Source organism: Spermophilus citellus (genome assembly GCF_964194105.1).
Source record: "Spermophilus citellus genome assembly, chromosome: 18".
Lineage (NCBI taxonomy): Eukaryota > Metazoa > Chordata > Mammalia > Rodentia > Sciuridae > Spermophilus > Spermophilus citellus.
This window is the reverse complement of record NC_138200.1, coordinates 61332483-61345135: the sequence shown is the minus strand read 5'-3', so window position 1 is coordinate 61345135 and position 12653 is coordinate 61332483. Positions and strand designations below refer to the sequence as shown.

General features: G+C 50.2%; 1 protein-coding gene across 1 annotated transcript in view; it reads right to left on the bottom strand.

The window, feature by feature from the left end:
- Positions 1 to 12653, bottom strand: part of WWOX (WW domain containing oxidoreductase) — a gene marked incomplete at both ends in the record, with an annotated part of 882099 nt that overhangs the window by 371323 nt on the left and 498123 nt on the right. The gene's annotated exons all lie outside the window — the stretch shown is intronic.

Here is a 12653-nt window from a genome sequence, read left to right as displayed (position 1 = left end):
TTTGTCGTGTCAGAGGGCAAGGTGCATGCAGATGTAATATCACCAAGGAGCGTAATGCGAATGTGCATGAAATATAACAGCAGAGGGCAAGCTGTGAGCCGGAGGGAACCCTTCTGCCACGGGCCCTGACAGCACCTCCAATAAGCACTTTACCTAATCTCCCTGTTGATTCCTATCTGCACTCAGTGACTTCAGGCAGCTGCCATCTGCTAACCAGTCAGGGCATGTTGATGGCGGCCACGCTGTAATAAGAGCCAGGGCCTTTCCCGTGGAAAAGTAGGCCTGATGCAGAGACAGGCAAGACCCTGAAGAAAAGGGTGGCAAGCAGCCGGAAGGTGGACTTAACAGCCAGCAGGGATGAGGCGAAGCTTCTATTTTATCTAACTCCGCATCCCCAGGGCCTGGCAAGGAGCAAAGCACAGGAAAGGCCGCACATGGAAATGACTGAGGGTCTACCTAGAAAAAGTTACCTACTTCTCTCACCTGGCAACAGTAATGATTTGGACATAGACTTTCGGGCCATTTTCAAGGTATCAGTCATGAGCTTTTGTAAGGTTGTAGACAAGGTTCACTCATTCATTGAATATGTATTGATGGCCTCTCTGTCAAGGGTCTGTACCTGCTCATACTCTGTACCCCAGGACATTATCACATGCACAGGGTGCACTGGATAAATACTAGGTGCAAAAATGGATGAGTGAAGCCCAGGTCAAGCTGGTCTATGAGAAATGGACTGCATGACAGGCAGGGCACTCCAGGGTCTGCGGAGCCCAAGGGCCTGGCCAACCTCAACACTCTGCAGTACAGATGGACTTGGAGCTGCTTGGGGGGCTCTGTGCAGAGCTGCCACAAAGAACTGCTATTTCAGATGTGGGTGTCTGAGAACCATGGGGTGTTCAGTCTCAGAGGGACCCAAGAGAACAAGAACAGGACTCTCCCTTGACAGGTGGAGAAACTGAGGCAGAGAGGAGAGTTCAATTTGTCCTTGATCTAGGAGCTGACTGAAGACAGAGCTACTTACTGTGCTCAGGTATGCTGAGCAATGGAAGCCCTGCCAGGCATGTCCTCAGCACCGACCTGTGGGTGAGGCAAGTTCATGGGATTGCACTGAGGAAGAGAGACAGGCACAGAATGGGAAATAAATGTCCACAGTAGCTCCCCTTTATCTGTGGAAAGAAACGAGTAGATGCTTGAAACCAGGAAAAGTAACAGAGCCTTTATGATTCAAAAGGAAATGCTTTACAGCTTCCCTTTGGCGTATCTGGATGGTCTGCTTCAGTACTTTGGTTCTTTGGGACCATTATTGAGTAAAATAAGCCTTGCATAACCAACAGTGGGCCTGATAACTGAGATGGTTACTAAATGATTAATGGGAGGTTAGTACATACAGGGTGGACACACTGCACAAAGGGATGATTTCAGTCCCGGGCAAGACAGGGCAGAAGAATGGTGTGGACTTTAAAATTTAGGAATTGTTATTTCTCGAATTTTCCATTAAATATTTTCAGATCACAGGTGACTGTGGATAACTGAAACTGCAAAACAATCTGGGAATGTTGCATTTATTTAAATTGTGGTAAGTTGTCAGTAGAAAAGAAAAAGAATAGGTAGGGAGGTGCAGGATTTGAATATCCTTCCACCTTGTAGAGCCAGATAATTCACAAACTAGGCTTCTCCAAGCCTCTGCTCCTTCATCTTTACAATCCAGAAAGTAATTAAGAGTACACCTATCTCATAGGGCTGTTGCGAGCTGTTGAGAACACTGTCTGACACACAATCAGAATGCGATGACGGCCGTGTTATCGTATTGTTGTTAGGTGGAGAAGTGAATGGAGGCAGTGGGGCCGTCCTTGGGCCAGGTGTGGGCTCAGCTCACAGTGGCTCAGGCTGGGGCTGGAAGGAGCGGGGAGGGCCTTGGCTTTCCCAGCATTCCTCGCACTAAACACAACGAGCCTTCCAAGCTGCGTGAGCTACACCAGCCGCTGTATTTTACCTGTAATTTAGCCCCCTACCTACCCTCCACTCTGGTCTTGGAACTATTTGAAGCCGGGGGGAGGGAGGGAGAAAAGGCAGAGGAGGAGAAATATATGAGGGGGGTGTGGCAGTGAGGGGTAGGTGTCCATGAAAATTTATGTCCTGAAAAGCAGCTGTAAAATGTTTAATGTTTCAATGAACATTTTATGTTTACAATAAAAAATCCTCCAGCCAAGAAGAGCTTTAAAATGTTACATTCCCAAACAGAGCCAAAGAAAAGAAGGGGACGAGAGTCCCACAGACCCCTCTCCAGGGAGTGACCCCCACCAGGAGACAGTGAGAGGAGGCCCCTTCACATTGTGCCCAGCACCCAGCTCAGTGGTGAGTGGGAAGGGCAATGGCTGTGACCGTGGGGGACAGCAACAAGTATGAAAACTATGCCCACCGTTTCCAAAGCCAAGAACCCGCAGCGTGGACCCTTGGAAACCAGGCTCTGGAGAGAGAAGGGGAGACGACGGGAAGACGCCCAGCTTGGCCGTGAGCTGAAAGATCCGCCTGTGATCAATCAGCCCAGCAGCCGGGGCAACTGGCCAAGTGCCCCCATGCCACCTTCCTCCAGGAAAGAGGCTGGCTGAGGGGACTCCAGCTGTGACAGACAGACTCGGGTTCAGAGTCGGATGCCACTTTAACTGGCTCTGCCTCCTTGAGGGGGGTCTCCAGCCCCAGGGGACCCCGTCTCATCATCAGCTGGCGGTGAGTGGCAGCACCCCTGGCCCACTCCAGATACCTGCCATGCTGGGGACAAGCAGGGTGACCTGGTCAGCAGAGGATCAGGGTGTGGCGTGGCAGGAAACGGGCTTCTGGTCCTCTGAGCAGGACTTGAGCCCTGCGCTGTGCTTAGCTGGCACTCGTGTCCAGGCACCGTGGGGGGCTCCAGGCCAATGGGCCAGCTTGGCTTTCCATCTCCTTTGTGATGGATATCTTCATATTGTTTTCAGGTAGTAGAAATGCAGTGCCGTGCTCAGGTCCTCCCTAACGTGCCCTGTCTCACCTCTCCTATAGGAAATAGGATTGTGCAGCCACAAATCATGCAAAGCTCCCACATACGGCCTGTAGTTTCAAGCCTAGGATTCCTACGTTCTTTTCTTCTGCTTACTATACTCTTCTCTAAACACCTTTCTTCTTTTGCCCAAAACTCCCATTCAACCCTCAAAGTCCAGTTTGAGCACACCTTCATAGAACCGCTGAATGCTCCTCTATGGTGCTCTGACAGGTTCCCCAACATTCATCAGATTCCATTAAAGGTGTCTCTATATTTCCAATTTTTACTCTAATAATGCCTCTTGAGGGTAGCTACTGAATGTCCATGACTTGGTGAACCCTGTGTGTGGTACAGGTCATGGTGTGGGGTAAACCTCCAGGAAACCTTTGCAGGTGACGGACTGAGCAAATGAACATAGAAATAAATGGCAGACAGCATCAGCTCCTCCCTGGGAGGACAGAGGATGGGCCACTGGCCTCAAAGGCCAGTGTTTCAATAAAACTTTATTTATACAAACAGATGGTTGCATGGACTTGGCCATGAGCTGTAGTTTATTGCCTGCTGCCCTGGTGGATCATCAGGGGTGCATCCTATTTAGGAGTCCCCTGGTCTATAAGACACAGGGTGTATTTACACACTTTTCTAATAACTAACAGGAAAAACACTCTATGTTTTCTGTAGGGGTCAGGAGAGGGGGCTGGTGAGCAGACAGAGAACAGTATTGATGACCCCTTGGACAACAGGAGAGGCTGATGGGAATAAGAGCACAACATATCTAACAAACACACGCATGCATGCGTACACACACACACACACACACACACAGAGTTCTGCAAACAGAGATGAGCCTCTGGTGGACCTGCATTCAGTGTGTCAAATTAAATGCTTCCCCTACCTCAATCACTAGCAATTCAACGGGCCAACTGGCAGCAGTAACAACACATTAACCTTTTTGCCAAATCAATTCTACCAAGTCCCCGTCCAGCACTGAGAGAAACTAAATGGCACCCCATGCCTGGGAGAAGGGGTACGCCCTCCACACCGCACACGCTGGAATCTCATCTGCCCCTAAACGAGCCCTTCTCATCATCTAGAGCACCAGGAACAGGCATCCAGAGGCAGCCGCCCTCCGTCTGCAGATACTCCGGCCACAGCCAGCTGGGCTACCTCTGCACCTTGTGTGGCCTTCACTCCGCTCCAGATGAAGCAGCCGGACTTAACTTCGAGGAGTGGGTGATTCACGGGGAAAGGCAGAAGTGCAGCTGCTCCGAGGCACAGTGAACTTTTCAGCCCACCTGAAGCCCCCAGCCCCTCCTGAAGTGGTTTCTTAACTCCAGGCCAGGGGCACTGGGCTTGCTTTCCAACAGTGGACTTCATGGAGGACGACCCGGCAGCCTTGGAGGGCCTCAGGGGTGGTTGCAGAGCCTGGATGTGCCCCGGAATGGCCAAAGCCAGGTGAGGGCAGAGGGGACCCTGAGAGGGTCAGCTTGGTGGAAGAAAGTGGGGACAGAAGGAGAGCTGCCAAGGCCTACCTGCTGAAGGGACGTCTCTGCTGGGGAGATCCTTTGGAGAGTGTGGGCTTATGTGTGTGTGTGTGTGTGTGTGTGTGTGTGTGTAACAACAAACAGACAATCTCCTGCTCAGGCTGACCTCAAATATTCCCAAGCACATTCTTTTTTTTTTTTTTTTCTTTCCTGTAATAGGGAATCTCTGCACACCCAGAACAGCCTGAGCCCTTTGCTCACTGGGCTGTCATCCAACTCAACTGTACAATCCTCTCCCAGGACCTGGAGGAGCCCAGAGGTCCTGGTGGGTACAATGCTTCCTGAAAGTAAGCAGTGCCCAGAGAGCATGGGACACCTCGGCAGCCCCTGGCTGATGGGATCCGGGAGCTCTCCAGGGAAGTGCCCAGGGGAAGCCAGGTCACTGACTTGATCTGCGCTGCCCAGCCAACACCCTTCCTTGAACCACCCAAGAATGGTCAAGATCACAAGCCCATTCAGCCAACACCTTCTGATCCAGGCACTTAAGGATTCAGAGGGGATGCTCAGGCCCTGGCTTTGGGCAGTCACAATGTGACTGGGAGGTCGCCCAGGATACAGGTTCCTGCTGGCCTGCTGAAAGCTCCCTGAGACTTTTCAGAAATGGAGCCGAGCACTGACCCTGTGCTCCACTCAGGGGACAGAACGCCAACCAGGAAACCAAGGAACCCATTTGACAAAATCCATCCCACACCCTGTGTCTCCCCAAGGCCAGGACCAAAGGGGCAGCTTAGGAGTGGCCTTCCAGAGCTCTGTGACCAAGGCAAGGAAACAGTACTGTCTAATGGGCACAGAAGCAGAGAGTGGGACGATGTTAGGGGACAGTTTCTGCCTCTCCCTTCACCTGGTCCTCAGGGTGAGGCCAGTGTGGCTGTGTGGTCAGGGCTGGGCAGCCCCACAGCTGGCATTCACAGCTGGTGAGCAGAGTCTACCTGGCTTACCTGCCAGTCCTGCCAGGTGACAAAGGCAGTGAGGGTGCTTTAGGAAGCCACCAAGCCTAGCAAACCCGTGACAGGCTGTTCAGGGACGGGGAACACCGGCAGTTGTCCTGAGTACACATGCACGTGTCTAACACAGTGAGAAAAACACACACATTCGTATTTCGATAAGCCCAGGGTCCCGAAGCAGCGGAAGGCTCATTTCAAACCCTCTCTGCAGCATGACATTTCATTGGCCCCTGGATCCAAGTTTTCACCTGTGAAGCCCAGAGCCACGTAGTCTGCACATGACACCTTCAACGTAAACACGGATTTTATGCTGATTATTATAATAATGAGAATGCAATCCTGACGCTGTCGCTTCGTACGGTGGCCTCACGCGATGTCGGTGAGGAGGGACGTTATCTATCTCTTCCACCCAGCAGCTCCTGGAGCCCGGGTGACTACAGCCTCCTCTCCGTGACAACCTTTTGAACTTTGATGAGACAGACACATACGAGTGCTTAAAAATGTCACTTCTGCCTAACAGAAGGGTTTATGAGGAAGACAGAATCAGAACCTCTAACTTCCTGGCAGTTGGCAGCTGCCACTTAAGAGGCCACTTGAGTTGCTGAAGGCCACAGAAGCCAGCCTGGCTGTGACAGCAGAGCCCCTGGTAGCTCGGACTCAGAATCACGTGATTTGCTTGGGATGAGGGAAGTGGATCAAAACCGTAAATACTGAAATACTAGGACAGGAAGAAATGGCTGACTGGGACCCGTGGCCTTTGAAAGGGACAGGTAAGGGTGCAGGGTGACTCAGGGCAAGCCACTCAGGAGGCACCCCAGAACTCACAGGCACCTCCTCTGCATCTACAATGCACAAGTTTCTGCCAGGTGAGGAAGAACAACAGGATTCAGCAAAGGTCCCGGATGCTGTCTATGATACCTAGATTTACGTACCCTTTTTCCTCCATCCGTATGACTCAGGAGATTAGAGGACTCTGAGATTTCTCCCATCACTCTGCAAATCTAGCCTCTGTTCTGGAAACTTCTTTGTGGACTAAGACAACACGGAAGCGTACAGTAGGTACTCGACACCCACAGTGTGCTGTGGGAGCTCGTAGATTTGCATACATGTCCATGTTTGCATATGAAATTATGAGGCATCACTGATGTTAGATGGTCACCAAAGGGACCACAGGGGTGAGGAGCAGTGGAAGCTGCTGGCACTCTGCTCAGATCCCCTGTTCCCAGCCATCTCTTCCACCAGCTCCTGTTTCTGTGGCCTTCTCTGGCAAACTACCATTCCTGTGGGGAATGGCCTGTGGCTCCCTGAAGTGGGAGTACAATAGCCTGGCCCTGGGCTTCATGTGAGGACCGCGAGGTGCAGTGTGCGCTGTAGAGCCCCATCCCACAGAACGAGGCAGAAGCTGGGCCTCTCTTGAGGCGGCCTCTTCCCTTGACGCCCCCTCCCCTTTCCTGCCTCATGCCTTCAACCAGGACAGGGTCCCCTCCCGGGAAGACAAGTCCCACCTCAGACTCCGCTCCTTGTCAGTTCAACCCAGAACAGAGTCTAGAGAGTCAGTGGCCAACATCTCTTGAGGTGGGGTCACCAGGTGTCTGTCAGGTAACTGAGAAGGTAACCCAAGGGGAGGTGAGAAAAGACAGAGAGTGGGCCGGGGGCTGTGTGGACAAGTGGAGTCAGACCCCCAGCTGTGGAGAGGCATTTTGTGGACTGTACCTAGAAAACAGATGGTATTCCCACGATTCACAGGGCCATCACCTAAAGACAGCGGGGAGCCATTGTGGGCTACCATCACCAATATTCCCAAGCCGGAGACCAGTGGTGCCATCATGGAGTAGAACTGGTAGGTGGGCCAGGTAGGATGGTAGCCTAGGAAAACGCGGAGAAGCAGGGAATTGACCGCTCTCTCCTCACACATAGAGCAGGGCCATGCCTGCAGACACAAGCAGGACTCGTGAGTGTACAGGCTCTCCATCACCACCACAGCTGACATTAAACTAGAAGGCTGGAGGTGACATGTGTAAGAGTTCCAGGGTCAGAGCACACCAAAACAGGACATTACTTTTGCATGATATCGTGTGTGTGTGTGTGTGTGTGTGTGTGTGTGTGTGTGTATTGCAGTCATGCATCAGTTAACCATGGGAATATATATTCTGAAAAATGCATTTTGACACTGTTGGACTGTGAACATCAAAGGGTATATTTACATACACTAAGATGGTGACAGTACTGCATCATATAATCTAATGGGATAACCATTGTGGATGTATCCATTGTTGACAAAAATGCTATTATGCAGCACCTAACTGTATATATAAAACATACCTATGAGTTATCACATATACAATACGTATTGACTCTTCTGGGTCTCCAGCTTACCTGGAGATCTTCAGAGTCTCTCTCATTCTGTATTTACATAAACAGAAGTTTTTATACATAAATAAATTCTTTCTATATAAAGTCTCAAGATCTTAGGTAAGTAATCTGGGGACATGGGGACACAAGAGAGCCAACATGTTGTTAGAGTACAAGCCCAAAGGCCAGAGACACTGGACTGCCAAGGGTATAAGTTCTGACCTAAAAGCCAGCAGCCTAAGAAGAGCTGACCTCTGAGTTAAGGGTGAAGGTTCAAGTGTGAAGCCCACCCGTGGCATTGAGGCAGGAGGGGCCTGCCTTTTCAATGCATTCAGCCTTTCAACTCAGGACATGAGAGCCACCCAAACTATAGAGTTCAATCTGCTTTAATAAGTCTATCAATTCAAAAGCTAGTCTCACCCCAAGTGCCCTTAAAGACATACCCAGAAGAATGTTGAACCAAATATCTGAGCACCCTGTGACCCAGTCAAGCTGACACCTGAAACGGACCACCATGCTTCAGTCACACATAAACCCACTGTGCCCCAAGCTCAAGGAGGTCAGGGGTCTGCAACATGTCCCAAACAGGAAGCATCATGGCGGCACTCACCAGAAATGTCACTGAACAGCCCTTAAGTTTAAGGATGCGGAAGACAAGTAGGATCATCAGCATGGAAAATATTTATGAAGTTCTGGTTAGGAAGGTCATGGAAAGGTGTAGGGACAAATTATGCATAGGAATACTGAAGACTCCTGAGATCATACCCGAGACTACATTCCTGGGAATCGAGACTACATTCCTGGGAATCACAAGGAGGGGCAAACATTCCTTTGGAATTCTCTTAGAATCTTCTACTTATTTTTTTAAAACTGAGTCTTGTTTTGATGTTTGTCTTTAACACCTAATATTCCAATTTTAGGTCACTGACAATCATAAGTATCAAATGAATCAGATCACTGTGCTGTTTTCATTATATGTATTTACATGGATTCCTTTACAGCAATGATATTGGTCTTCCATTTATTTTAGTACTATGAAACTTTCTTTGCAAATAACTGTATGTAAAAAATCTAAGCACAGACTCTGTGTACATGGATTCTTCATCTGTAGATCCAACCAACTGCAGATCAGGGATATTGGGGCAAAAAAAAGTGCATCCACACTGAACATATACAAACTTTAGTTTTCCTTGCTGTGATTCCTCATACAATAACAGCTACTTAGATAGCAGTGCCATCACGTTAGGCATTGTGAGTCACCTACAGTAGCTGTACAATGAAGTGCAATTTGGGGCTGGGGAAGGGTGCGCGCAAGGTTACCTGCAGCTCCTACCTCACTGTCCGCAATGGGCGCTAGCTGGGGGGCTCTCCTCATGATCTCCCCACTTGTGCCAGTCTGGGGCTTCCTTACCATGTAGCCACCAGCGTCTGAGGGTGAGTGTCCCATGAGCAAGGCCAAAGTCACATGGAAGCCGGGCTATCATCCTTATGACCAGACTGTAGGTACCAACGCTGTCACTTGTGACCATTCTGGTAGTCACGTGTGAGCCAGTAAGGGTGGCCCACATCCAGGCTTGGGGTGTGGAATCAAACTCTACCTCTTGTGCAGAGAATGTGAAAGAACTTGCAGGCATGTCACAAAGCCACCCTGAGTGTAAGAGCGGCGGGGAGAACTGCCCAACCTGGCCTTGACCCCCTGGCCTTACGCAGTAGTGAGTCTTCGACTGGCACATGTGCAAGGTGCTGCTGGATCCTGCGCATCGTTATGTGAAGCCTGAGCTGCAGTGATCTATGCTGTCCATGCTCAGTTTCAAGGAACTGACCTTCACAACTAAAAACGTCCAAAAGAAATGAGGAAGACAACAAGGACAGACGCAAATGGAACAAAAGGGAAAAGGAATCAACGAGGGAAAAACCACAGAGGGACCCCATCCCCCTTTCTGCTCCTTTCCAGGCAACCAGGCCACGTGGAAGCCCAGGAAAACGCCCCAGTTTTCATGGAGCGGAGGGGAAGCTCTAAGCTGCTGTTAATCTAGAGGATCATGTTTGACCCACTGGGGCTCTGGTCATGGCTGCAACGGGAGTCCCTAGGGAGTGTCCCAGGACTGCCGAGACCTGGCTGAAGATGTGGTTACAGATCATAAGCCCGGGGTGGGTCAGGGCTGGGGATGAGCGGCTCCTGATCCTCTCAGGAGCCACTTCCCTCTGCTTCCCACACGGCCTGGGTTCTTGCCAAGGGAATGAAGGAGGGGGACAAGCTTCTGGGCCTGGTTCTGCAAGTCCTCGCCCTCCCTAGCAGGCCCAGATAAGAAGAGGGTACCGTGGAGCAGCAGAGGGAGAAGCCACTGTGTTCAGGGACAAACACACCAGTCTAGGACCAGAACCGTACATAAATCCAAATTGTACCAATTATTAAATGTGAGATCGTTGAAATCTGGGGGTTGTCTGCACATGACCCAGCTCAGTCTGACTGACACAGGAACAAGAGCAAGTTCCATTTCTGACCTTGGTGTAAGTGGAAAAATAAGAAGCCACTGTGAGGGAGACCCTGGAGAGGGTGCTGGTGGCCAGAGTAGCAGGGCCTGCAGACACGGCCGAGATGGCCTCAGAACCCCAGACAGGGAGAAAGGGGCCCACCGCGTGGGGACAGAAGGAGAGAAGCAAGAGAAGAAGATGAGGTGGAAGGAGAGGAGAGCGAGATGAGAACAAGGTGGTGGGCAGACTTGGGGGCTCAGGGACATCTGTCCTCACGGCCGGAGAGACCAGGGCCTCCGTGGTCACTGTGCACCCTCCTGCCTAGGTCCTCGCCAGAGAGTCTGGGCTGGTTCCAAAGGCCAGAAACCGCTCTGAGGAGCCGGTGCTGCAAACGCTCTCCAGAGACATGGAGGAGAAAGGCCACGCTCGCCCGCTGGGCCCTCCTGGGCAGCCCCTTCCTCCCTGTGTTCCTGGGTCCCTGACACCCTGTGAAGGCACAATGACAGACCTGGTGGCTGCACGCTCCCAGGTGCCTCCCAGGTGCCCAGATCCACACCAAGCCCCAACAACCGCTATTCATCCCACAGCGTCACTGTTGGGACATTCTCTCTGTCATCTGATCCCCAGGCACCTCCAAGGGTCACTGCTGTCATCTCCACTTCACAGAAGAGGGAACTGAGGCCAAGAGGGCTGGTCAAGGTCAGTGGCCAGCAGGTGGCCAGAAAGTGCCAGGCGCAGGGCGGGGCAACAGGTCCAGGACCTGACCGCCATGGCAACAGCGCGGCCGCCTACTTGTTCACACGCGCATCCTCTGCCAGGGCAGGGTGTGCAGCTGCTGCCGTGTCCTCCACCTCTTTTGGGGTGGGGTGTGCAGGGCACGACCTTCAACACGGGAAAGAAGGTACGATGTTGTTTTTTCCAAAGCTACTGACCTTCAAAATGACACCTTCCAGAAGGAAAAAGAAACTGTCTCATTTATTTAGTAGTTTACGGTAACAGCTCCTTAAGAGCCAAAAGGAAGCACAGGACAAGCACACAGACGTAGAGTGGGTTTCCTGGGACTGGGGTGATATCGACTACTCCAGTGTCCACACCTACGGTTATATTTGCTCTATGTGTCTGTTCATTTGCACAAAAAAATAGGGTCTCCTTATTTATGGGAAAGGAGAAGGCAGCATTTTTGGAACCCATGCCACGTGGCTGGCACTGTGTGGACCTTCTCTCACTCAATCCCCAGAAGGTCTGCTCTTGGTCACTCAATACTTCAGGATAGGCTCAGAAAGGTTAAGCTGTTTTCTAAGGTCACACAGCCAGTAAACAGTAGAATCCATTTTCACAGCACATGTTTTTTCTTTACAGGAAATATTTCTGAAATGAGTGGTTCAGGGCTGCATTGAATTTGCCATGTTAACACTTCTTAACAGAAGAAAATACACTGGATTTTTCTTTCCTTCTTGGAAAACACATTGTCCAATAGCTGAAAAGTATCTGGTCTAAAATATCTTCATAGAATAATAGCAAGAATAATCCCCAGCACCACAGATAATAATAATAGCAAGAATAATTATGACTACACATATTTTTCAAATAAACATAGAATTAACAAATAAATGTAAATGGTATTATGATATCTGTGAAACCAAAATGGGGGCAGCATACACCCCTGAAATTCCAGCCCCTCAGGAGACAGAGGCAGGAGGATCACAGGTCCCAAGGCCAGCCTGGGCAACTTAGTGTTTCAAAATAAAAAGTAAAAAGGGCTGGGGATTGGCTTATTTCACTTAGCATGATATTCTCCAACTCCAATCATTTACTGACAAAACCAAAGGCCTAATGCTTTCTATAATATGCGGATGCTAATTCACAGTAAGGCGGGGCGGGGGGCACTAGGGAAGAATAGCTAGCGTTTCCTTAGATTAGGCAGAGGGAAGTGATGGGAGAGGAGGGGAGGGGATGTGGGGATAGGAAAGATAGTAGAATGAACCAGACATTATTACTGTATGTATACATGTGACTGCAGGACCAATGCGATTCTGCAACATGTACACTCAGAAAAATGAGAATTATATCCCATCTACGTATGATAATCAAAGTCGTAAATGCATTCTACTGTCACATGTAACTAATTAAAACAAATTTAAAAAGTGGAAGGGGCTGGGGATGTGGCTCAGTAGTGGAGCAATCACCAGTACTGCAGATATGAAGGAAGTCAGCCAGCCAGCCAGCCTAAGGGGAAGGGGAAATAGAATATTAGAAAGAAGAATTCTTCATTTTCATTATGGAAAATGCTTGTATTTGGACCTATGAATGGAGGATCTGCAG